The sequence below is a fragment of the Micropterus dolomieu genome, linkage group LG16 (genome assembly GCF_021292245.1).
Source record: "Micropterus dolomieu isolate WLL.071019.BEF.003 ecotype Adirondacks linkage group LG16, ASM2129224v1, whole genome shotgun sequence".
Classification (NCBI taxonomy): Eukaryota; Metazoa; Chordata; class Actinopteri; order Centrarchiformes; family Centrarchidae; genus Micropterus; species Micropterus dolomieu.
Genome location: NC_060165.1, coordinates 21,206,026 through 21,231,433, shown reverse-complemented (window position 1 = coordinate 21,231,433; position 25,408 = coordinate 21,206,026). Strand labels below are relative to the sequence as shown.

Here is a 25,408-nt window from a genome sequence, read left to right as displayed (position 1 = left end):
GGCACACTGGGAAAATGAGAGAGCAATATGTCAGCATGGCAACACCTCTAAAAGTCACCGAAATGCCAGGTCACCTTGCTCGACGGGGCGAATCAAACCACACCACGTGTGTGAGAGCACCTTGCATCACACGTTGAGTTTACAACATCACACAAGCACACACACTCAAAAATAGAGCACCAGCTGACCGCTGCAGCCGCAGCTATCCACAACTCTGTCATCGACTGCCTGTGATTTCTTTGTTTTAAGTATGCGACAATACGTTTTGCATCTCATCTTTGATGATTATTCCTTTAATAAAGCTTCTGAAGGTGGAAGGATGACGTGTTTGCTGAAGCTCATGTGGGTCACACTGAATGTGTGTCTGTACTGAATGTGTGTGTGTGGCTCTGATTTTGTGCTGTGTTGTATGGCGCTGGCACAATATCTCACACAGAGGTAGGTGGGAGGATGATGAAGAGAATGTGCGTTAAAAATTTATTTCGGCTTCATTAATATTTCACACGGATGGGTGCAATGTACAAACTGATGACGACACTCCGCTCCGGAAAAAGCCTCCCACAATGCTCTGCGACGCCTGTTGGCACGACCTGCTGAGCTTTGCTTTGCTGCAGAGTAAACAAAGTCTCCTCTTAACACCATTTCCAAATGTAACTGTTTGACTTTGGCTCTGACACAAACTTGAACTGAGACGAATTCCTAATATTCCCTCCCTCCCCATCTCCCTCGCCCCTCTCTCATCATATCTTAGTGATCACTGAACCTTGAAAAATCTCGAAGTAGAAAATTCTTTGTAACTGAAATATGAGACGTCTGCTGGGATGTAATCTTGGAGCTCACTGACTACCAGAATCAGAAAGATATTGTGTTTTAGGAACGTGCTGCTATTCCAAAAGAAGTAATTCACAAGAAAAAAAAAAAAAAGATATATATTTATATCTGCGATTTTGTGAACAACCCCGCCTTTCAAATTAGCTTCCTCGAGCGCAGAGGCTAGAGTGTGCAGAATGGTGGCACTTTGAAGGTTTACCAAGGCAGTGCTGTAAGTCTTGGTTGAAGTAATCTCTCTGTAAGGAATAATTTCTGTTATTGAATAAATAAGATTGTGATTATAGACATGTTCCTCCTGCATTATAACAAATACAAACACTAAATGTCTGCATCCACTGCGGAAGCCATGTCATGGACTAACGCCTCACTGAAAAAAAAAACCCACAGTCTCTCAATTCAAAGTACATCACCCATGAAAAAAATCTCTACGTTATGTAGATAAACAGTTTATTTATAAATGTAATACTTTTTAATTAATACATAAACTGACCAACAAAATGTCTTGTAATTTCTTGTTTTGTCCAATCAACAATTAAAAACCCTCAAATATTAATTTAATTCCTCACAGTTAAGATGTTAGTTGATTCATTTTCTACCAACTGACTAAGCTTTTCATCGACTAATCATTTCTCAACACTAAACACTCATCATCGCCGTATAAGGTTGTTTATCCATTATGTGTACTGTGTTTTTAATGCATATGAGTTTAAATCTATGTCCCACTGAAAAAAAATGTATAAACATATAACATATAAAACCAAACCTCTAAATTAAAAATTTTCAAATTCTAAATACAATTTGCTTTATTATTTGATCAATAATCACTTAATCATTCATGTGGATATTGGAATTATGTGAAGCCAATACAATTCTACTGAAAGTACATAAGTGCCAACACTGAAAAAAAAATCAATGACATAAGTGATTAGTCGAGAGAAAATTATTTTTTATATAGCCCTGGGCTAAACATCCTGGGCTATATTTAAAACAGAAATAAGAATAATAATGAAAATCTATTCATCTATCATTCCAATCATGCATCAAAGCCCTTGAGAATAATATGATATCGTCCTCTGTCCAAGCAGCAGATTGAACGTTCCTCCACACTAACATAACTCTGCATACCTGCATTTAGAATGAGCACAAAGTGAAAAGAAAAAGAGAGAGAGAGAGAGAGAGAGAGAGAGAGAGAGAGAGAGAGAGAGAGAGAGAGAGAGAGAGAGAGAGAGAGAGAGAGAGAGAGAACATTGGTTACAGCTTTGGGCTTGTCAGCGGCTACTGAATAGCCCTGAGTAATAATTTGAATATAAACACTGTTGTCTGTCTGTGTCTAGACAACCAGCCATCAGAACATTCATGGATGACCTAACTTTCACAACCACATACCATCTACAGGCAAGGTGGGTCTTATCAGTGCTTGAACACATGGCCACATGGGCCAGGATGAGGTTCAAGCCCAAGAAATCAAGGAACTTGGTGATCCGAAAGGGGAAAATTCACCAATAGGTTCAATCTGCTCGTGTAAGGGGAAGTCGTTCCATCAATCGAGTTCAACCCTCAGGAAGCCGTACGACTAGTCCCTATCAGACAGGAATAACATCTCCAGCACTGAAAAACAACCAGAGGACTGGCTGAGGAAAATAGAGAAATCTGTACTTCCAGGTAAGTTTAAAACATGGCTTTCCCAACACCGCCTGCTGCCGAGACTTAAATAGTTGCTGACAATGTATGAAGTCCCATTAACGTCTGTGGAAGGAGTGGAAAGAAAGATCAACAAGCACCTACGCAGGTGGATGAAGAGTCCCTCACATCGATTGGACTGTACATAAGAGATGGCCAACTACATCTCCCCCTGTCAGCTTGCAGTTAAATAACAAATGAAAATACCTTTAGAAAGGTTTATTTGCTGATTACTGATTATAAAATTACCCAAAATCGTGCAGCACCGACCAGTAACTTTAACAACTTCTTGACGCAGTTTCTTTTTGGCCAAGTTTTCTCCCTGTGACATGACAAAAGAGCAAGGAAGACTAAATCATGCCTGCATATGTGTTGCCTCAGCAGGGATGATATTACATGAGAAAAGTTGATCTACAGGAGAAACAGATCTGAAAGCGACACAGAATACATGAGAGCTACACTGACTTAGATTCTATTATATTTATATATTTTGGTCCAGGGTGAAGTGAGGTACTTGGAGGAGGAGGGTAGGAGGGCAAGAGCTGTTGAGCTGGGGCCTCAAAGTGCCAGGACAAAATGGGACCTCCCCAAAAGAAAGATCTCACGGGCTGATCTGTGGAAGCTGGAACCATTCCGTATATCTTTCCTGCTGAAAGCAGTGTACAATACCCTTCCAAGCCTAGTGAACATGCATAGGTGAGGAATGAGGGAAGACCCACTGTGCAAGCTCTGTTGAAAGAGGGGAAGTATGGCACACAGCACTGAGCCAGGGAAGACGGCGGCATGATATGGTACTGACTGTGCTTGCGGCCACCTTGGAGCAGGAGAGAACCAAAAGCCAGAGCAATGCCGATCATCCCTGAGCACAGATATGATAGTGGACCTAGGAAGAAAGCTCCGGTTCCCGGAAGTGATCCTTTCGACGACCAAGAGGTTTCGTTCTGTCAACTTGAGGCTGCATTTCCCACAAGGGGCATTTCAGAATCAGAGCATTTTGCCTGCCTGATTTTGCTGACATGTTTAGATTTTGTTGATTTGGTAACCAGTGTTTGAACTTTGTTTCTTTTTGTCTGTTTTAACCGTTTTTATTTTTGTTTTATGATCGGGAGTCTCAAAAGGCTGTTTTATTTTTAAAATTGACCGGATTCTCTATGCCGTTCTGTGGCATAAATAGACCTGCTACCTATTCTCTTCGGAGCGGAGAGCTGCTTCTGGGACGCACTGCGGCTGCGTTTGGTGGACTCACAGACATTGACTATAATGGCCGTGATGTGCTCCGGCAACCGCGGTGCAGCCGTAGCCAGTGGATTTTAGGCGTAAGGAGATCTACAGCTCGTGAATTGGGGGAGGCAGCAGGAAGAGCTGCCTGTTGGTTGTGGAATCGAAGGGAGGAGGTGAGATGGAAGCCAGAAGGAGATGGGCAGTGATTTGGAGTGTTACGCTTAACGGTCGAAACACTTGAGGAAGTTTGGGTACCATCTCAGGACATCAACTCCTGGTCAATGCAACTGTCGATTATACACGACGGTGAGAGAAGCATCGCAGGATGTAACAAGTAAATGTATGTACTACACAAATTGGGGAGAGAATAACACGACATTACATTCATTCATTTTGCTTTTATCCAATGCGACTTAAAATTGCTATATATGTCAGAGGTCGCACGCCTCTGGAGCAACTCGGGGTTAAGTGTCTTGCTCACATTAGTGTCTCACAGTGGATTTGAACCCAGGTCTTTCACACCAAAGGCATATGTCTTATCCACTGCTCCATCACCACCCCCCACATCACGACACACCTGTTGATCTGTGCCACTGCTGTCTCTGTCCCCCTCGCTTGGAGACACCTGTGCTCTGTTTGGGACTGTCTCACTGCTCCAAGATGCTTCCCTCTGAAACTACTGTGGACTGCACTCTATCGGAGGTGCTGAAGTTAACTTATGTATGGATTTGTGTTGAGGTTTATGTCTGATCACAAGTGTTTTCAGTTTCAGGTTTCCATTTCTGATGAAAAGCAGCGCACTTGTCTTATTGGGTTCTGTCCATCAAATGGTCTGAATGGGATACTACTATATCAGCAGAGTAATAACGTCGTCTAATGCACAGCAGAGTATAGGGCAGGTAGATTTGGTTCAAATATTTTGATTTTACTCTCATTAGATTGCAACTTTTTTCCCCCAAAATATTACTTCATTCTTGAAATGTCAGAGAAAACATATGTGGGATAGATTCTGAATGTGCAGAACACTTAGAACATGAGCAGTAAACCTGCTGAAACGCAGTAGCTATCAAAGACAAAGCGGTTTCTTTATGAATCAAAATGAATTCAGTTAGTATTGATGTGAATAGGTGCCACATTTAAAGACGTTTAAAGAACATTTCCCTTGACATAAACCATTGCACCATTTGATGCAGGAAATTTCACTAGAATGCAGGAAGTATTTACCATTGTGTTTAAGGGCTAATTATCAGGTGAAAATGTGAAGATTTCTTGGTTGGGCTAAGCCCCCAGTGTTTTAACAGACTAACAACAACGCTGTTAGTTAAGAAACTGATTTATCAATGTTGCGTTAAGTCTTTTATCAAGCAAAAATGGCAAACATTTACACGTTCGATCTTGTTAATTGTACGGGTTGTTGCTCCTCTCTGTTTTTATTTTATTGCAAGTTATTTGGACGGTTGGTTGGATAAAACTAAATATTTAAAGACATGACCCTAAACTCCTGAAAGTGTAATGGGCCTTTTCACTGCTTTCTGACATTTTCTAGATTAAACCATTTATTTATTTATTTATTTATTTATTTATTTATTTGAAAATCCCCCCCGAAAAATTTTACTTTCCAGTTAATTGATAATAATTTCTTGAAGCCTTTGAAATGAGAGTATATTGTCACGTAAAACTAATTTCACACACAGAAAACCTTTTGTGTATATAGTATACTACACATACCCAACACTCCATTATGTCTTCATCACTGCTCACACACATGAATGCATAAATATATTAGGGTAACAAAAGCACCCTCCCCTCCTGCCCCAAGAAATAAAACCTCAAACACTATTTACTTTACATGTGGCAATGAAGTGGGAGAGAGTTCAGGGGTAGATGGTGGTGGACTCACCAGGAGAAGAGCAGCAGCAGCTCTCTGTGGAATCAGCTCTGCTCATTACAGCAGTTGAAGAAGAAGCTTTGAACAACACACCGTGTTTGGAACCAGGAACCACGATAATTAGGAGCCACCTTTAATTAAATGACGTCAGTGACGCTGGAAGGAGGTTAGGGAAGAAATGCACGGGAAAAGGTGACATGAGGCAATGTGCTACTGTCCAGCAGAAAGGTGATAAATGACACTGTTGACCTCTGAGGAATCAATTAATCACCATCTTCCCAAAGTCCCTGTCCCTTGTTTTATTTAATTTATTATTAAACCGATCATACTACAGAGGTTGTTTTTAGAAAGAGCACATTTGTTTTGAAACATACTGTTATACCAAGGCAGATGAGAAGATCAAAATCAGTTTCATTTCTGAGATGCTTGGACACAAAGAGACTGATGTGAGTTAGAAGTTACTTGAAAACGGTCTCATTTACTCATTAACTTAAATATTACTCCACACTGCATATCTTAATATGTACATTTGGAGAGATTAACTGACCATCAAGCCAACTAGTCTTGAAAGTAAAGCTATCAGATTTACACACCCTCCAAATCTTAACAAAACTAGGTGATTCCTCATTGGCTCATCTGTTACTAATGTTAGCACACCAGCTAAGGGGAGGACACAACATGTACATAAGACAACTTGCGTTACCTGGAGCTGCATTTGTCATTATAAGGAGTCTCCAACAGAAAGCTAGCATGGACCACACACCAGTCTCTCTACTGAATACACATCAAACCCCTGGTAAATCAGTAAACAGAGCCTTACTGGGATTAGTAACTGTAATTACTGAATTTCAAACTGTAAACCCTTACAATACTCATTAAAAGTAATCACATTACCGTCCAACACTGCCGCCAATTCATCATCTGGGTTTTGTTTATAACGACAGAGTAATGACAAACCTAAAGACCTGACTATGGGCACCCAACTAGGCCCAGCTCATTGATGGGTCAGCCTTAAAATATTACCATTCTATTTCCTCCTGCTTGCAGTCTTTATTGTGCTAAAATGATACCAAATAAAGCTGATGCCAATTAGGATAGCAAACAAGCACAAGTAACCAACATGCTGAACTGTTTGTTGTTACCAGAATAGATTCTAATAAGACATTTTGATGTATGAAGATACTGGTTGGCTTCAGTAGGGAGTTTTAATGAGATATGATGTTGCAAAATACGGTCTTTAGCTTTCTCCACTTGGTATGTTTTGGAATATGTTTTTGGCATACCATGAATATGATCAATGGTCTGTTAGGATGTGAACAATCAACAAAAAAATATGGGCTATTGGAAGTTTTATTGCATAAATGTGGCAACATTTCACATCAGCTGAACATGTATTTATGAATGTGTGTGCATTTCATATTTTTCATGCCGACAAAGGGTGCAACAGGCTGCTTGGCCACCGCTCCATTCTCCTCACTAACTTGGCCTTTGAGAATGGGAGAATTCTAATGAGTTTCTCCCCTCTCTCACTTGCAGTTTGTTCACACACACACACACAGTTTAATGAGTGTGCCTTGCGCTTTCCTCATTAGCCACACAGTCTTATCGCAGGCATCAAACGTAATGCACCGCCACCCCTGACAGGAAGAGAGAAAGGAGGAAAGAGATCTACTTTCTTCTCTCCTTCCCCCTCTTTTTCCTATTTTTCTCCTCCATCTTCTCTCTTGCTCTGAGGTTAAAACATTTCATTATGTAGCCACATCCATGCTCAGACGGGTGGCAGAGAGAAAGAAAGCCCCCAAAATGCACTTATATTTCTCACTCTCTCTAAGATGTTGGCTAACTTAGATGGCAGCTTCCCTTCTCCTCTTTCCGTGGGCTGAGGGAGTCTATTGTTGCTATGGCAGTGATGCATATCTTGCCATGTAGAATGGAGCGGTGGTAGGAGTGAGTTGACAAAGAATGAGAGAGTGTGGCCACCTGCTAAACCCCTCAGAGTCGGACTAAAGTCGATATATAGCCTCCTGGCGCAGTGCAGAATGTAAAAAGCCAAAACGAGTACCTATAAGAGTAGGATGAGCTTCTGAAAGAGTTTCAAGTCTTAGACATGAATGTCACAATAGCTTGAGTCGCATGCTTGTTTTATGACAGAAACGTCAACATGACAGCAGCCTGTGATGCACAAAGTCTGTCATTGTAGTCAGGGCGGCGGTGGCGGCAGTGAAGGGAGGTGCTGGTGAAGAGGAAATAAATGAGACCAAGGCAATCTTTTCATTTTGTTTTTCACAGGATGAGTTTGTCAAAATTTCAGATCGACTTAAAAAGACTATAGAGAGGGCGGAATAATGTGCGGGAGTGACTGAAAGGTCTAAAGAAAAGGGGGTTAGTTTTTCAGTGCGAGACGCCCAGAGCCACTGCAAAGTCATTAGAGTAGATTTGTCACATTAACAAAGGAGGAGGAATCGGGCCTTTTTAAAAAGGGGAAGATAAAGAGAGACAGACGTGGAAACACTAAGAGGCAGAGTGGGGGAAAAGGGATTTCAAGTCAGGAGGGAGGAGAACAGGAGGTAGAGAATGAGATTGATGGAAGGGGGTAAAATCTGAATACGTCTGGATAAAGCACAGGTTTTTTTTGTTGTTGTTTTTTTTTTGAGGAAAATCTGTTTATGCCTGGAATTAAAAGAAAACATCTGCCCAGATCGTCTTACAGTTGATTATCTTCCATATTTGATTGTCAGTGCTTTACAGAAATTTAAGTTTGAGATTCAGTGTTATTTAAATTTACTTGTCGACACTTCCTCATCCCGACATATCTACTTCACTGTACTTGTGTTTTCCTGCATTTTCCACGTTGCTTTTTCAACCACAGAGAATGTTGCTGGACTTGAAATGTGTTTCACTTCAAACAACACATCGTGTCGTAATGCATTTTGGATTGTTGAGGAATACATACCTTAGTCTCTCTTAGAATAAGTTGACTGTCGGAGCGGGAATCATCTGCTCTTTGATTTGGAAGGACAGACGCAAAAAGTTTACGTTTACTGTTGATTTTTTTTCATTAGTTGAGAGACATTTTCGATTATGGTTCTCCACTGCCGTGCCAGAAATGTGTCGACTTCATATCATGTTACCTTGATCCTAAAATAGTCCAAGAAATCCACGCTACTTCATTGTGACTAAGCATTTTTAGGGGCGAGGCTTTTTCTTCACAAATTCACTTTGACTACGTGAGAACATTCATGCGTCTATCACAGACTGCTGACAAAGGTGCTATGTGCAGCATGTACTGCTTTTCACATTTCTCATAAATCCCACAGTCTCCTGCAACAAAAGCGACGATTCTGCCTCTCTTCCCTTTTTTTCATTTTGGTTTACAAGAAGAAATATGAGAGGTGAAAACTTATGGTGTGTGTGTGTCACAAAGCCAGCCAACAAAATTTCCCAACAAATACAACCTGTTGACACCAATGTCAATGCACTGCAGTCTGGGATAGATATAGATAGGTCTTTTTAATTAATTATGCTGAACATTTACAGGGAAACTGATATTACAATATACAATGTGTCAACTCCTGAATAGTCCACAGTAGTTTAACTGGCTTTCAGATCTCAGACATCATTATCTCGATTCTCTCTTCACACCGCCCATCCTATTCTGCCTTGCCAGACAAGCCATACGCCAGGCTGGATATCCTTTTCTCTACCTGTTAAGATGTTAAACAGTCCCTGGTTTGCTGCTCCGCCGGCACTTTGATCCTTTGACGACCTGGTCATGCTAAAAAAATGCAAAGAGGCGCACTTGAAAAGAGAGGATAAGGAGTATGTCTCAAATAATACACCTTGGCAGATGGATTTGATAGAGCCTGAGAGTGATGGGTGCTTTTTTTCTTCTTCTGTGCAACCCTTTGCTCTCTTTAGAGTTGCATTTGTGAAATGAATCTTGAGGCAGAGGAGGAGAAGGGTGAAACGCATTTTAGATTCCGAGGGCTTATCGTGCCGGAGCATGATTATAGCAGAGGCTGTTGTTTCCTCTGGCTATATTAGGATTGCAGGGTTTAACTTACAGCAAAAATCATGGAGTATTTCTGCCCTTTAGGCAGATTTAGAAGAAAACCTAAAGCTAACACCCTATATCACACAGTGAGTTTCAAACATTCTATGCCTGCTGCGTCTCAGCCAAGGATTTGTGAAAGAAAATACCTTGAGCCGCCCCACACCTCTTCCTCACACACACAGAAACAGGCTGATAATGATGACATAGCTTGTCAAAATCTGGCACCTTTAACCTTGGATATCAGCGTTATTGCTTTCCGGCGTTACCTCAGCTGCAGATACAGTGGGTGGTTAAGTTGCCATCATGGGCTGAGAAGCGGCCAGAAGCAGAGATAAAGTAGCAACAGTATCTTTTCCATCTCTGACGAGGATTGTGCGTGTGTGTATGTGTGTGTGTTAAGCCAACTCGCCGCAGTAGAAGACATCATCTTGTGAAGCCTCACCAGGCAGATGCAAGCAGGCTAACTGATGGGCCCCCCTACACTGATAATAGATTCAGTCATTTCTGTGAAAAAAAAAATCCAAATCATCATATAAATGACATTAAATAGGGGGATGGCATAATTTAATACATAGAAAAAAAAATGTATTCCAACAAAAAAAAAGTCATTAAACTAATTTGATGCGACAGGGCAAAGTCGAAATAATTCAGGCACTTGAGTTAATGTTTTTTTTTAATGTCTCCTCTTCTGTTAGCAATTAAATTGGCAATTATGAGTGTTTGCGCAATTGATTCCAGAATAATATCAATTCATTTCTGATCCCAGCCTCCTCTCATCATCATAACAAACAAATTCATATGCGTGTTGAAATGTATAGGGGGGAGACAACAAACTTGGAGCAGGTGAGTTAAAATATTTTTGAGAGGTTATCTGGCATTTGATGAGGCCGTGTCTTGTACATTGTACAAAACACACACACCAAGACAGCTCGTCGGAACTTATAATCACGACGGACTTTGTCTCAATTTCCTCATCTTTTTCTGCTATCGCCACTTCAATTATGAATGAAGATGTTTGATTACAACAGGAAGAAAGGAGTAGAGATTAGTGGAATGTGTGCCTGAGTGTGATTGTGTGTGTATAATCAGTACTTTGATGGTGCAGGTTAAAATGCTGCTGATTACACGGGATGAGGGAAATGAATAAAATGGATAGAATAAAAGCGAATAACACTTGTTAGCATTTCTTAATGAATATAGATTAAAAACCATAAAGCAGTACAGGCATTTGGGGAGATTTGGATACAGCACGAATATTGTATCACTTCCAGAATCCTGTGCAAACCAATAATAACCATTCACTGATGCCAAATTATTCTCCTGGTATGACTTGGCCAACCTGAAATTTACTTCCTGAATAGCACCACATTCGAGGAAATCGAGAAGCCTAATGACACATCAAAGGATGTGTACGCTCTGTGCTCCTGTGACCCAGATTCACAAGATGTAGGCTTAATCATTATGCTGTCAAAGGTGTGTGTGTGTGTACACATGTGTGCTTATATGCGAGGGGGGTTTGCGTGGGTGTGCAGATATGAGCCCTATTTTGTGTATCCCAATGAAGTCACTTTAATTAAAGCTTTAAGAGATGTAAAATGCATGGCCCACAGGTTCACTGCTCCTTTTCTTACAATTATTAAACCATCTCAAGCCTATGACAAACAGTCAACAAAAACAATCTTTTCCGTAGCTTGTTGTTTATTTTTTTCTTTCCAGTTTTGCTCAACAACTGAAAAACTCTTGACTACTCTTGTCACTATCTCAGTGACTACTTTGAACAGATACTTGACATTCAGAATATATTCAAATTCAGATTAGACTTAAGGGACTGGGTTCAATAGCAATTACGACAGTATTTGAATGAATGGAAAACTTCTCTCGTGGACAGAATGAATGTATTATGAGAATGTGATACCAGACTCCAATATGTTGCTTACTGATGCCAATGAACGTCCCAATCCCAGCGCACAGGCTTGTTAGTCATTCTATACCTAACTTCCACATAACCTAAGACAACCTTGCTAAGCAAAGCTACCAAACTGTCCAATCTTAGGGCTGTAACTGTTTGACATAGAAAATAAAGTTTGTGTATCTTGATACAATGATACAAATATGTATTATAAACAGCCAATGAAATTGAATTTTTTGCCACAGACGGTGGCAAGCTGGCTGAAATAACTTCCACCTCTTGTTACACAAAAATAATGTAAGCTATACTTTAAAAATTATTTGTAAATTGTACTCTTTCAAATTAATATTCTATATAAATGAAGAATTCATTCATTCATGTTGTACCTGTGCTCTGGTAATGCAGTGCAATGATCATTACAAGTCAAATATATTTTTCTTGGCCACCTTCCGTTGTGTCTGTAACTTAAATAAGGTAATTTCATTGAACTCAAACATGTGGTTGAATAGTCGCATCTAACATATTTCAAATTTTTAACTTACTAATTTTCATCAAAACAAGGGGACCAATCACTTTTGATAGAAAAGATACAAAATTATAAGTTATAGGTAACAAAGGATCAACTGACTTCCTGAAAAGCGGCCTTCCAAAATAATGTTCTTCTGTTTTTGTGATGAAACCTAGAATATAAAATCTGGACTCTGGGTTAAGGCCCACAAAGGTTACCACCGGTCATGTTATATCTGGAGCATTGTGAAGTTGTTGTCCTCCAAACTGGGGAAGTCTGGGAAATTTAATTTGACAATTCTCTAGAGGAGTCAGTGAAAATAATCAAATGGGTCCCATTACAGGAACAAACCTGAATATATTCTTCAACTTGGCACTTGGCAGTTGTGTTCAGATGATTTTCACCACAGCAAGCACAGCTGGAGCAGAAACAAGACTCTTTAGAAAATATTAACAAACCAGGAGGGAATGATGCATTTGGGCTGTGAAAGCGACTTAAAATATAATGTACTTTCATACCGGTGTTAAGGGAGTTGCTACATGTTTCCTTTTGTTGTTTGCAGCACTGACGGAGGGACAAGCAATGAGTGAATGGCTGCTATCAGGAAGAAGAAAAAAAGAGAAGAAAGAATATGGTAAGAAGGGCAGATGAAAGAATCATGCTGCTCTAACTCCCCCTTGGGATGGAGAGTTACCTTTAGAGGGTTGACATGATGAAAATGTGTACTTGTTGTTAGGGTGAACGAGAAAAACAGAAGCGAGGGGGAGAAGGACGAAGATGAAGAGAGTGCAGAAAAATCGGAGGAAAATGCAAAAATGCTCAAAGAATGAGGGGGTGGGGAGGGTAATTTTCCAGTTTCCAGAGAACCAGGTTATGATATGATGTACTTTTATCCCTGTTGTTTTTATTTGCCACCTCTCACAGGGGTTTATTATTATATCCTCTGCAAAGCTGCTCTGGCACATATGGAGGCTGCCAGTCAATGCTGCAGCCAATAACGGTGGTAGTGCTCTGCGTGCAGCTATGAATTCATTCCCTTCCACAAGTAGCTATTCATATTAAAACAAGCAAGGATATGAGAGGAAGAGCACATATTAAAGCCTGACGACGTCTGGCACACCTGCCTGCCCACATACCTACCCATCCATCCATCCATCCATCCTGCAACTCTCTTCTCTATTCGCGCATAGCTCCGGTTTTATTAAACGGGGAGCGAAGCCAAGCTCCAGCCAAATTTGGACAGAGACACAGAACATCCCTGTATGCACAGAGGCAAAAAAAGATGAAGCGAAGAAGAAAGACGGCCATGGACAGTCCAGATGGAGACTCACTAGCCTTCTCACTTCACGTTGAGTGTGATGTATGTGCATGAAGTGAGTGTGTGTGTGTGTGTGTGTGTGTGTGTGTGTGTGTGTGTGTGTGTGTGTGTGTGTGTGTGTGTGTGTGTCGTCTGGGATCCATCACCCAATCTGCCAGCAGAGGCAGAGCTCAGCTTTATCTCACACTAAAAACTGGCTCAGAGCTCCTCTAATTGGCTTGAACGTTGCTGCCATCCTTCCATATAGTTCTGTCAGAGAGGGAACTAGTCAAGCATGATCCATTGGCCTGGCGTCTACACTCAAATGCATGTGAATCTCCTCGCATAATGTCGGTGCGATTGGTCCCTCCGGGGGCAATCTTTATGCCGCCTATGGGGAGAATTAAACCTGAGATATCCTCAAGTCCTCAAGTCTTCGCTTTACGTTTTCTCCTGCCATCCTCGTGTGCTATCTAGGTTTAGCAGGCCTCTTCCTGCGCCGCCGCCGCTTCCTCTGTTGTTTGGTCGCCTCCTCCTCCCCTCTTTTTCCTCCTCCCATCTTCAATCACTCATTCTTCTTCCCCCACACATCTTTCTTCCCCTCCTTGATGTGTGCAATCCCTTAATCCTCTTCATCTCACATGCACTGGGGTTCTAACCCTTTCTTCCTCCGCACACCTCCATCTCCCACCTTCGTTCCTTTCCTCCCTCCTTTTGCTTATTTTTCTGCCTCTGTTCTCCGTCGCAACCTGACATCCATCCCTTCTTCCTACCAATCACTCTTATCCGCCACAGTCTGTCATCAAGCAGTCATTATTGCCCCAGTATTTTTTTTTTTTTTAACTCCGTCCGTCTGTGACCTTTCTTCCCTCTTCAGCCGTCCTCATCATGGCTGTTCTCCCCTCCTTTTATCTGTCTGTCAAACATAATCTGTCCTCTCCTCATCCCTTCATCGTCACCATTCTTTTCCCCTGATCCCTCTGTACACGCTCATAAACGGTCTGAGAGTGATGTGATATGGCTTGATGTTTACCTTCTTTCAACAGGAATCACCCCTTTTTAATCATGTTTTTATAAACACCAGCGTTCCAGGATCTCTGGCCTAATATTTGCTTAATTATTCTGGCTCAGATGTTGCCATTTAATGAAATTTGAACACACAATAAAGAAATCATATTACGAGGAGAGCAGAAAATTTCAATATCCACTGACAATTTAACTGATTATATACTGTAAAGCTTCTCTTCTCCTGTTTATGGAGACATCACTGAGTTTAAGAACAGTCTATTAAATGCCACTTAATTATATGATAAGACTAGTAAAGTACATACGGCACACACACACACACACACACACAGCGAGATGAAGATGGCTATGAGACATACACATGCATTAACGTGCACACTCCATTCACGCTCACAAACACATGCATGAATCATCATACATGCTCACAGAGAGCTTAGTGAAGTCCCTCTGGAATCACTTTCTAAAGAGAGGCCCTCTGTGTCATATTAAAAGGAATTACAATTAATAATGTTATTATGGCACCGTGACTGAGAATGGCCAACAATAAATGAAACCGTAATAAAGTTTAATAAGGATGTGATGTGAAATGAAAATTAAATGTGTACCATTAGCCTGTAAGCATAAATATCTGAATGGAATTCCAGTTGAACATTACAGTCACTCACTGTATCAACTGAAGTGAAACAAAGTGAAAAGAACTACTTCAGTTGGATATACCCGACTTGAAACTAACTTCACTGCGGTCCGTTCTTCCACAATTGCCGGTCTTGCAGGGGAAAAAAAATTTGCATTAATAATAAACAAACGTGGAGGAGTCTAGCTCACCAAGACATGCTGTTGCTGTGATGTTAGCTATAGCAGCAGGAGAGTTGTATCGCTGTCTGGAGCTGCTGTGCTGCTCTGGGACCCTCTCGTCCTCTGATGTTTACTTTGCTGCAGCAACAGCTTGCTAACCCACAACTTAGCTAACGTTAGTTACATCACTTGCTGTGTCGTTATTCTTTCTCTCTCATGGTATTTGTCCCGGTGTTGGATTTCCCCAGAATAGCTTACCCCACCTTTATAATGCAGAGAAAAATGACTTAATAAAATTTCATTGAATTTCCAAAAAATTTTCTATACCGGGATATATATTATTCTGGGATATGAAACCTATAAGGGAATATGAGATTTTAGTCATACCGCACAGCCCTACCTCAAAGTAATGCATATGTACTGGCGAGCTCACTTGCTTAAGTCACCAACCTGCAGTGTCATTAATGATTAAATATATATCAATTAAATATTTATTAAATACATCAATTGTAAGTCGCTTTGGATAAAAGCATCAGCTGAATGAGTAAATGTAATGTAAATGTACCAATGTCCTGACATATTTGTTTGGTATGGACAAAAGCAATGGGGTCGAATGATCAATCACCAGTACTGGTTACATGTACAGGATGTACTCGAGATGATCTCTGAGGAAAGTTTCCGACACAGTGCCCGTTCCAGGGACTGTCTTCGTGTATTCTCTGAAATCATACTGTTATCATTTTGTTCTATATTGTTTTGATGATAGGGGCCAACCGCCTTCTTCATGGCACTGTCATCGTCCTTGCTGGGAGTGTTCCCACCAACGAATTTATAGTTGAGCTTAGCTACAAAAAATGTCTTTTCTCAGATCTCTCTCGAGGTAAAGTCTTTATTAAGTGGTGGCAGACTCATAGCAGACTCAGCAGTCTAAGCAGACAATGGTGTAATCAACAATGAACCAGTGGGGCACTAAATCCTTTCCTGTGAGTACAGAGAGGGAGAGTGCCGCAAGGAGGCGGGGGGAATGAAGGATGTTACCTGGGTGTTTGTCTGACAGTTCTTCCTCTCTGTGTCTTCACCCCTGCTGGCAGCGCTCATCAACAATATTAATCAAAGTCTGATGTCTGCTCAATTAGACATAGGCTCTGCTCAACAACAACCAAACAACCAAGAGCCTCAGGTGCACAACTATGCACACATACATAGAACTGTATGACCAAACCAAGTGTTCACACTCAGTAGTCGCAAAACAGAGGCATTTCCCCCCTCTTAAGCTTTATTCATAGGAATATTTTGTCTTTTTGTAGCTGCACAAGACAGTTCCTCTTGTTAGTAACATGAAATGGCAGGAATAGGTAACCCTTCATACTTCAAGGACCCCAGTACCCAGAGGTCCTGTAACCTGATGTAAATCTTCTGCACACAGCACCCTCATGATAGCCTACCTTGATGGTCTGTACTGATTTATGCCAAAGGACAGACATGGGTGAGTTGAGCTTTCTGTAGACAAAATGTTGTGATATTGCTCTTCAGGTTGCACTTTAATTTTCACAGTTAAGATTTGATTCATCACTTGAGTGCTTCAATAAGGAATTAGGAAAGATTGGAATTTGATTGAACTAGACGTCTTGGCAAATTAAAGTGTGCCGAATTACACATTAGTAGTTCATGTATGCAATGTACCCATGATCGTACAGACAACTATCACTTGATTCTCAAGTTCTAGAGTTATAAGGAACTTCTTTTAACCTGTGATTCCAAAATGGATATGAGTTTAAATGTGCGATAATGATATCTCCGGGAAGTCACACAGAATCTAAAAATATCTGTGTGTTCAGATTTGACCAGTTATGACTCCAACAAGAACTTTGAATTCTGATGTCTAATACAACAGATTCAATATAATGCTGCTGGGAAGCAGCGATCCAATATGCCGGATTGTATTGGCGCCAATGTTGCCTATATTAAGTGGATCAGGCATTGATTATGACATTAAATACAATGTTTTAGTAAAGTAAAATTCAGTATTTCTGCAAAAATTTGAATTTATTCTGTCACGGTGGACTACCAACTCAGGTTTTAGCAATAAATAATTTAAAAAAATAAATAAAATGTAATGGGTATCGGTAAAGGAAAAGTTGAATTAGTGCATCTATATGTTGAATGCTATACTTGGGAACAGCTGCCAGGCTGGCAACCAATAATTGAGAAAGGTTCTTGGAAAACCACTCTCTATTCCTGTCTACTCTTTCATTGCAATCGGTCATAACACATCATCCTTTCTTTTGACGTTCCAAGTGTCTACAACGTGTCTTGCATTTTTATATGACTAGGCACTCACTCAACATAACGCAGGACAGATGGCAGATAGAGAATCCATAATGTGTAACAAATGTTAAAGGCCAAATGCCACTCCAAGATGTAATCTGGACAACAAAATATGATGAAAAAAATGATGTTGCTTAACACTGTCTGCTTCCTATCCAAGTATGAATTTAATGGCGAAGACTGGTGTCATGAATCAGTATTTTGATAGGTCGAGTTGTAAAGCCCCAGGTCCAACTTGATGGAGGAAGGATGTTCTGTATACTGAGGTTATTTATCCTCCCTTCTTCCATCTTCCCCCTTGGTACATCCCTTTGTTCTGGCATGTTATTAAAAACAAACAGCTCTATACTCTTCGGACTACCAGTGTCCTTGATGCTGCTCACCCACAGCTGTCAGCCTGTATGACACACACACACACACACACACACACACACACACACACACACACACACACACTAAATGTAATCTTGGGGAGTTCACGACAATATGAGGCCACTTAACACAACTGACATTTTTATCTCTAAAGTCACTACCTCCTGATGGTGCTTGTTAGAGTTATGCTACATTCAGATATTGGGCAACTGGACCATGGACAGGGCCCTTTGAAATCTGTTTAAATTTTTCCCAAATTCTGTGTTTTTCGTTTTCATTATTCTGAATTCTGTGATTTACAATTTAAGCACAATTTGTATTCAGACAAATAACATTTCAACAAGGCATTAGGAAAATATTACAAATTGAATTAATATCAATGAATTTTATGTATTATGCAAATATGCATTTAGAAATATTAAAATGTATGTGCAATTATTTATGGGGGCACTTAATAATAAATGTATTGAAACAGTATGAAATTAAAATACTATCAGATCATTTAATAAGGGACAATTCACATTGAAAGCATTGTTACAATACATATATTGTGAATTATCCTCTATTAGACAGGTTATTAGACTACTTGACAGCCTCCATGTGCTGTTGAATTCACAGTATAAATGAGTCTGACAGAGTCTACTCTCATGTGGGAAACGCTGCTCCTTGTTTACAAAGCTTGACCGGCCCATAACTTAATAAAACGGAATATCTGACTCAACCCACACAACCATGAAACTTTCTGACACCACTTCACACACATCCATGGTGCACAAAGAAGGGAAGTAGACTGAGGTCATAACTCCAGCAACACAAGACATCTTTTTTTGTAAGACCAACGTGTTTCAGCTTATGGGTGAGACTTAGTTCGGCTTGTGGCTTTTATCTGGGTATGAAGGCCACACGCCTAAATACGTTGGTCTCACGATAAAGTTGTTCTTCCAACAGGTGTTAGTAGAGCTTTTACTTGGAAAAGAAAGAGCCAGAATCAAAGAGATGGACAACACGGTATAAAAACATTGTCCAAAGTCTAAAAAACACGGCATTTCTGTGACTTTGCAAAAGCATAATCACACCAGCCAATAACCATAATGGTGGCAGAGTGGATGTTTTTGGAAAGTACATATGGTTCATTGTTGAGGGCATTGATACATGATCTATCTTTGGTATATTTCAAGAACTTGTTCAATCACATTAACTGTAGAGTCTATTGCAGCAACAGAAGTTGAACATAGCTCCACATGCAGATTTATGAAAGTCCTCCATTAGCTGTGATCATCAATATGTAGATTTTGTTAAGTTGCCTATTAAATGTGACCATCAGCATGCAGGTTTCTGTGCTGCAAGTCACCCACTAAACATGACCAGTGACATGCAGATTTCAGTTGTTCACCTATCAAAGTATGGCCACTTGATGCAGTTTTTGTCACCCTCCTGTAAAGTGTGACTGATTGGCTAATGGAGGAAGTGTCTGCAATTCCCTGGCCCCCATTTTTGGGCCCTTGCTGCCTGTTCTTTATGCATTAGACCGGAGCACTCAGGACAGCTCATGCTAATTCTCTCCCCCGAAGAAAGCAATTAGACCACCGCACTCATCTAATGCTCGGAGGAGGAAGTGGGAGGGAGAGTGTCAGTGGGTGGATGAGAGAGAGAGAGAGAGAGAGAGGGAGAGAGGGGAGGTGAGTGGGAGATTGAGGTAATGGCAGGGTGGGAGAGACTGAGTAAGGGACGTAGAAGAGAGAAAGCTTTTTGGCCATCGCATTTCCAAGAACCATTCATTCCTCATCCAATTATGAGTCGTAATAATAATTTCATCAAGGTTGGCTCCTTAAAAACTGTTGGTCCTGTATAATGAGAGTGGAATTATTTGACTGGTAGCACAGGGAATTGAGTCTAAAAGAGAACAGCAGAGATGTGAATGTGTGTCTGAGTGTAGGTGAGCTACAGTATAGAAGCACTGCCAGTTTGAGTTTTTGGGTTTATTATTATAATTTGAAGCCAAAGCCACATTCTCCTGACACACTTTTAGAGTAAACTTTGAGGCAAAAATTATGTGGACACTCGATCATTATTACCTCTATGAGATAGTTGAACATTTTATCCACAATATTGTTTAACCTAACTGAAGGGATTTGTTCTGATCGAGCCGCAAGAGCATTATTGATGTCGGCGATATGGCATAACTTGCCGTCTGCATTCCGGTTCATCCCAAAGGTGTTGGATGGAGTTAAGGTCGGTAAACTCTGTGCAGGCCAATGAAGTACTTCCACACCAAATGTGCAAAACCATTTCTTTATGAGCCTGGCTTTGTCGCTACTCCTCATGCTCTTTTCTGCACATTTTCACACAGAGGAGCCAGTATTTTCCCCAAACAGAACCCTAATTTTGAGAGAATAGCTAATGTAAAGACAGTTAATAATGATAATAATAACAATGGACGGACGGCACAGTGGTGCAGTGGTTAGCACTCACAGCAAGAAGGTTGTGGGTTCGAACTTTGGTTGTCCCAGGCCTTTCTGTGTACAGTTTGCATGTTCTACCCGTGTCTGCATGGGTTCTCTCCGGATGCTCCGGCTTCCTCCCACCATCCAAAGACATGCAGGCTAGGTTAATTGGTGACTCTAAAATTGCCTTTAGGTGTGAGTGTGAGTGCTTGTTTATAGAAGTGTGGCCCCGCGATGGACTAGCAACTTCCGCCTGATGCCAGCTGGGATTGGCTCCAGCCCCCCCGTGACCCTGTTCTCAGGATAAGTGGTTGATGATGGATGGATGGATGGATGGATACTAACAATAATAACAATGCAATACTAACTTTGAACCCAACAAGAAGGTTTGCCTCTAAGGAAGGTCACAGGTCATGATCAGTCACAGCACACTTTTGGTCAGGTGGATGGTGGCCATGGCAGGACTGCCAAAGTGAAATCCTTACACTCTTGACGTACAAGAGGCATCACAGAAAAAAAAAAAAATGCACTTATACAGCAGCATTACATCAATCCTCCTAGTTTATTATTACTAGAACTTGAGCAAACACATGTGGACGCTCAGATCGAGGTCATGATGACAGTCTGTGTGTATGAAGCAGAGTTGAGTCATACGGAGTCAGTGTCCACTCATCATTCAGTATGAGAGATGCCATACAGTGTGTTAGATTACACCTTTACAGTACATTTTGCATGAATATTATTTGATTTTTATCAGTGTCCAGAGGACACACCCTGACAAGAAATATTTTTGAGTGATCTAAAATATACAATAAACGTATCTGAAAGAAATGATTGAGTGAAAAAGAGCCCAAAATCATGAAACAAACAAGAGATTGCAGATAACCCTATAGTTTCTTGAAAAGAACTGTAAGGCAACAGAGACTCACAGTCGTAGCTGTGATATTTGTTAGAAGGGAGGGGGGTTATTTGGGGTTGACGCTGAACCTTGATCACTCCAGGACCTGTCATTTGATTGTTTTCTGTTTACTGATGGATTGGAAACGATGGGATAGGATGGGGATGTGTGTGTTAGTTTTGTGCTGTCCCCCTCGGTCCCTCCAGTATATATAATGGGGTTGTGTTGGGTTGCGGCTGTCATCTCATATTATCCCTGGACTGACATGCCGCTGGTACTGTAGGTTATTGGTACGAAACATCTAAACAAAGGGAAGAGAAGGAGAGGGAACTGGGGTAATATGGAGCATACAGAAAATGCTGTGGTGACTCGCCATTAGTATTCAGGAACATACAAAAATTTAACAGCTCTCTCCCCTATGTCTAAATCTGAATTGGGTTTTTCAGAAACAATTGATAACCTTCTGACTAAACTTCTTTCAAACGTCTACCGTCACAAACCAACTCTTTTATAAATCTTACTCTCAATTTAGTAATGGGCTTCTATAAATTTGGTCGGGGTCAAGGTCAAAATGTATTTATATAGCACATTTAAAGGTTCAGTGTAATAATTAATATTTGGGGGGAACCCACTGTCAGAAGTGCAATATGTTTTCAGTAGTGTATAAAGACCTTACATAATGATCAACTTAGAATAAGCCATTTTTATCTACTTACACAGCGGGTCCTCTTACAATGTTGTGCCGCCATGTTTCTACAGTAGCCCAAACGGACAAATGACTTGTTCCGTCGCTACGTTGATTACGTACAAAGAAGAAGAAAACATTAGTAGTATTAGTCAACTGGTTTATAAGAAGTAAGAAAAGAACAGAAATTTGGGCAAATGGAGGAGCACACGTATTAATAAGCACAAGAGCCAACAGAGCGCATCGGCCACCGTAGATTCTGCTGAGCACTTAGAAAGGGAGGGGTGAGCGGTGCATTCATGTGGTGTGGAATTATCAGACTCTTTTTTCCCTCCTTTAATTTCTTATTGCAAAAACAGAAATAAAGTGTACATGGGACATAAATAAGGATACACTTTGTTTTTTGTAAAATCACATCTTGCATATTTTTTCCGAACATGTAATATGTTTAACGGTCAGTTTGCTGTCCGTGCAGGGGGAACTAGATGTCTGCATGTTGTTTATACGCTCTGATGATACTAACATCTTTGTAGTAGAATCCACGTTGATTCCACTGAACACAGTGATGTCGGAAGAACAACTTCACAACTCGGGACATGGGACCATCCGAGGAGCACGTGAATGCACCGTGAGTCGCAGGTAGCAGCAATTTGCAACCCTCACCCACTAGATGCCACTAAAACGAACACACTGAACCTTTAAAACAACCACAGTTAGCAAAGCGCTGAAGAGGATCAAAAAGTCAAATCCATGCAGGCGAATCCAGTCTGACATAGGTACGGATACAGTAGACATTTTACAACTAAGCTGAAAGGCTAGAAATTCTCCTCAAAAACCAGGAAACTGATCTTGATGTGTAAAACTGGCAAACTGGTAAAGTTTCCATAACATCAAAGGAACTTCTTCACAATGTTTCCACATTGTCATGCAATTTCAATCATTACCTCAATTTACTCAATTACACATAAAAGCACTATCACAATTTTCTGGTAAAGCGTCTGCAAATCCAATAATATTGAGCCTCAATATCACTACAAAACGCCAAGACAAGATGACCAAAAATGACCTTCTGTACAGATCAATCAGACTGTAGTCATGACATTCTACTAACTGATAAAGCATCCGGCAAATTGTCCCTTTAGTCGATTGAAACTTAGTAGGTCACTGAGATGATTGAGTTGTTTCCTTTTAAATTTCACTCCTGCCTCCCGTTTTGCATTTTGTTCCCTCTTTTCAGAACAGCTGTTAATAATAATGCTGCTGAATGCTTTCTACATTTCATATCCACCACATGCTGAGAGTGAATGATGCAGAGTTCACTTGGCTGGATAAGCAGTGGGAGGCCCGGGAAATATGAGTTAGGAGATGCTGCTGGTAAATAATCTAGATTTGCAATGCTTTGATATGGCAACATAAATAAAGTGTTGTAAACAACTACGGGTGGACAAAATAACAGAAATAACAACAGACTGTGAAGCTAAGAGGAGCTTACAGTTCTTTTCAAAAAAGTTTTCAGCAACGTTCAGCAGTCTGCTGGTTGGGGACATGAAAGAACTTCGACTTCTCTCTGTTTCTAATGAAACTTCTTATGAATTTATCAGTGCACAGGGACAATATTATCTTTTTCAAGTAAATAGATAACGGTACTTTACCCCTTAGAGTTCTTTTCAAGCATCCTGACCTCATATTCCTCGTCTATTCTGGGACTGTGCAGAGCAATCATGAGATCTGCTGGCATACAGCTCTGTCATACACACCTATTTTAGTATCTGTCTGCCAGTGTTCAGAAGATTTGATTTGTTACATAACTTCTCATATATTTGCTTTGTTTTTTATTTATTTTCATTGGTTTTAAGCAGCATCCAATCAGCCTATTTTGTTACAGTTTACCCTACAAATAAATAACTTCTCTTTACCAAATCCATCAGGTTTATATTATCTTCCTTGCCCGCATGAGCCAGGTTGTAACATATGGTATAGGCTAGTTCGCACACCGCTTCCACCGATTGTAAAAAGAAGTTAATTAGGATAAAATGATTTGTGCCGCATGCCATTTCACACGACACTCGTTTCCCTTTCCTTTACAGCTGAGGCTCTCGTCCCTCCCTAAAAGCCCAAACTCCCTCTCAGCAGGCTGTGATGTTTAATTCAGCTCAAGCCATCATGACCAGAGGTTATAACTCAACTCAAATATTTAGCATTAAAAGCTTAATCTTTTTTTCATAGAAAGGATAAGCGGGTATAGTTAATACATGGGTATTATTTAGCCTATACATATTCTAAACAAGTTTGTTCAGTGTTGCTTAACTGATCGGTGCTTGTAAAATTTCATCCGCTGTGTCAGCGTCTTCTAACGTCATAGTGATTTATAGTTTTTCTCACCGTTGGTTTAAGTGAGTGCATCTCCCAACAAAACACCACGGTTGTATTTCAGCGTTCTGTAACGAAACTTCGTCAACTCTAGTCACCTCTCTGCTCCCCTCCGCGTACACACACACACGCACACACACGCAGAGCCCCGTCGGTGGCCCTCCATCACCCAAAGCTGTCAACTTGTGGGAACCTGTGGTCATCTTGCACTCTAGATGCTGCTTAAAGTTAACAATCTCCGATTATTTTTCTTATTTTATGGGCTATTTGGGATTTTGGAGTAATGCATACATAATAGTTTTTAAAAGCAAAGTATTAAAATTTAACAGTTCAATAGGTTAATGTTTCCTAAGGCAACGAGTAATCATGTTAAATAATCGTGATCTCAATATTGACCAAAATAATTAGCAACCCAACATGAACATTTAATTTAATTCATGAAATTATAGAACATTTGTTTATGATTGACAATTGTTAAAAAATTGTTAAAAAAAATCAATAAGTTGCGTTGGGGGGCGGTGCGGTGATGTAGTGGTTAGCACTGTCGCCTCACAGCAAGAAGGTCATGGGTTGCCCCGGCCCTTCTGTGTGGAGCATGTTCTCCCCGTGTCCGCGTGGGATCTCTCCGGGTGCTCCGGCTTCCTCCCACCATCCAAAGACATGCATGCTAGGTTAATTGGTGTCTCTAAAAATTGTCCTTATGTGTGGATGTGAGTGTGAGTGGTTGTCTATGTGTGGACTGGCAACCTGTCCAGGGTTGGGTATTTTATTGATGAAACGATTAATAAAAAAAAAAATAATAATTTGATAGATTCATCTAAAAATGAAATCATCATTAGTTGAAGCCCCATTTTTATGCTGGATAATTACCAAATAAAGAGACTTATCTCGCTTTTGTTTCCGTTTTCTCTGTGACATAATGGATTGTTTACCTCCACATGCAGCTATCATTCATAGTACAGTGTGAGTAAGGAAAAATTGAACAGCTCAATCACCTACAGTACCCAGCGGCATATTAGTCAACAGCAACGACAAGGGATTGCAAGTTGATACTTTGTATTAACGGGTAAAAACGCAAAAAAGGTTGTGAACCAGTACTCTA

General features: G+C 40.6%; 1 protein-coding gene across 7 annotated transcripts in view; it reads right to left on the bottom strand.

The window, feature by feature from the left end:
- The window catches only part of celf2 (cugbp, Elav-like family member 2), a 492,311-nt gene that overhangs the window by 385,887 nt on the left and 81,016 nt on the right, over positions 1–25,408 (bottom strand). Inside the window, exon 3 of one of the 7 annotated variants that reach the window (XM_046072690.1) lies at positions 20,722–20,841. The exons of the other annotated variants lie outside the window; for them this stretch is intronic. The gene's annotated coding sequence lies outside the window, so the exon portion shown is untranslated. The remainder of the gene's footprint in view (positions 1–20,721; positions 20,842–25,408) is intronic. 7 annotated transcript variants of the gene reach the window in all.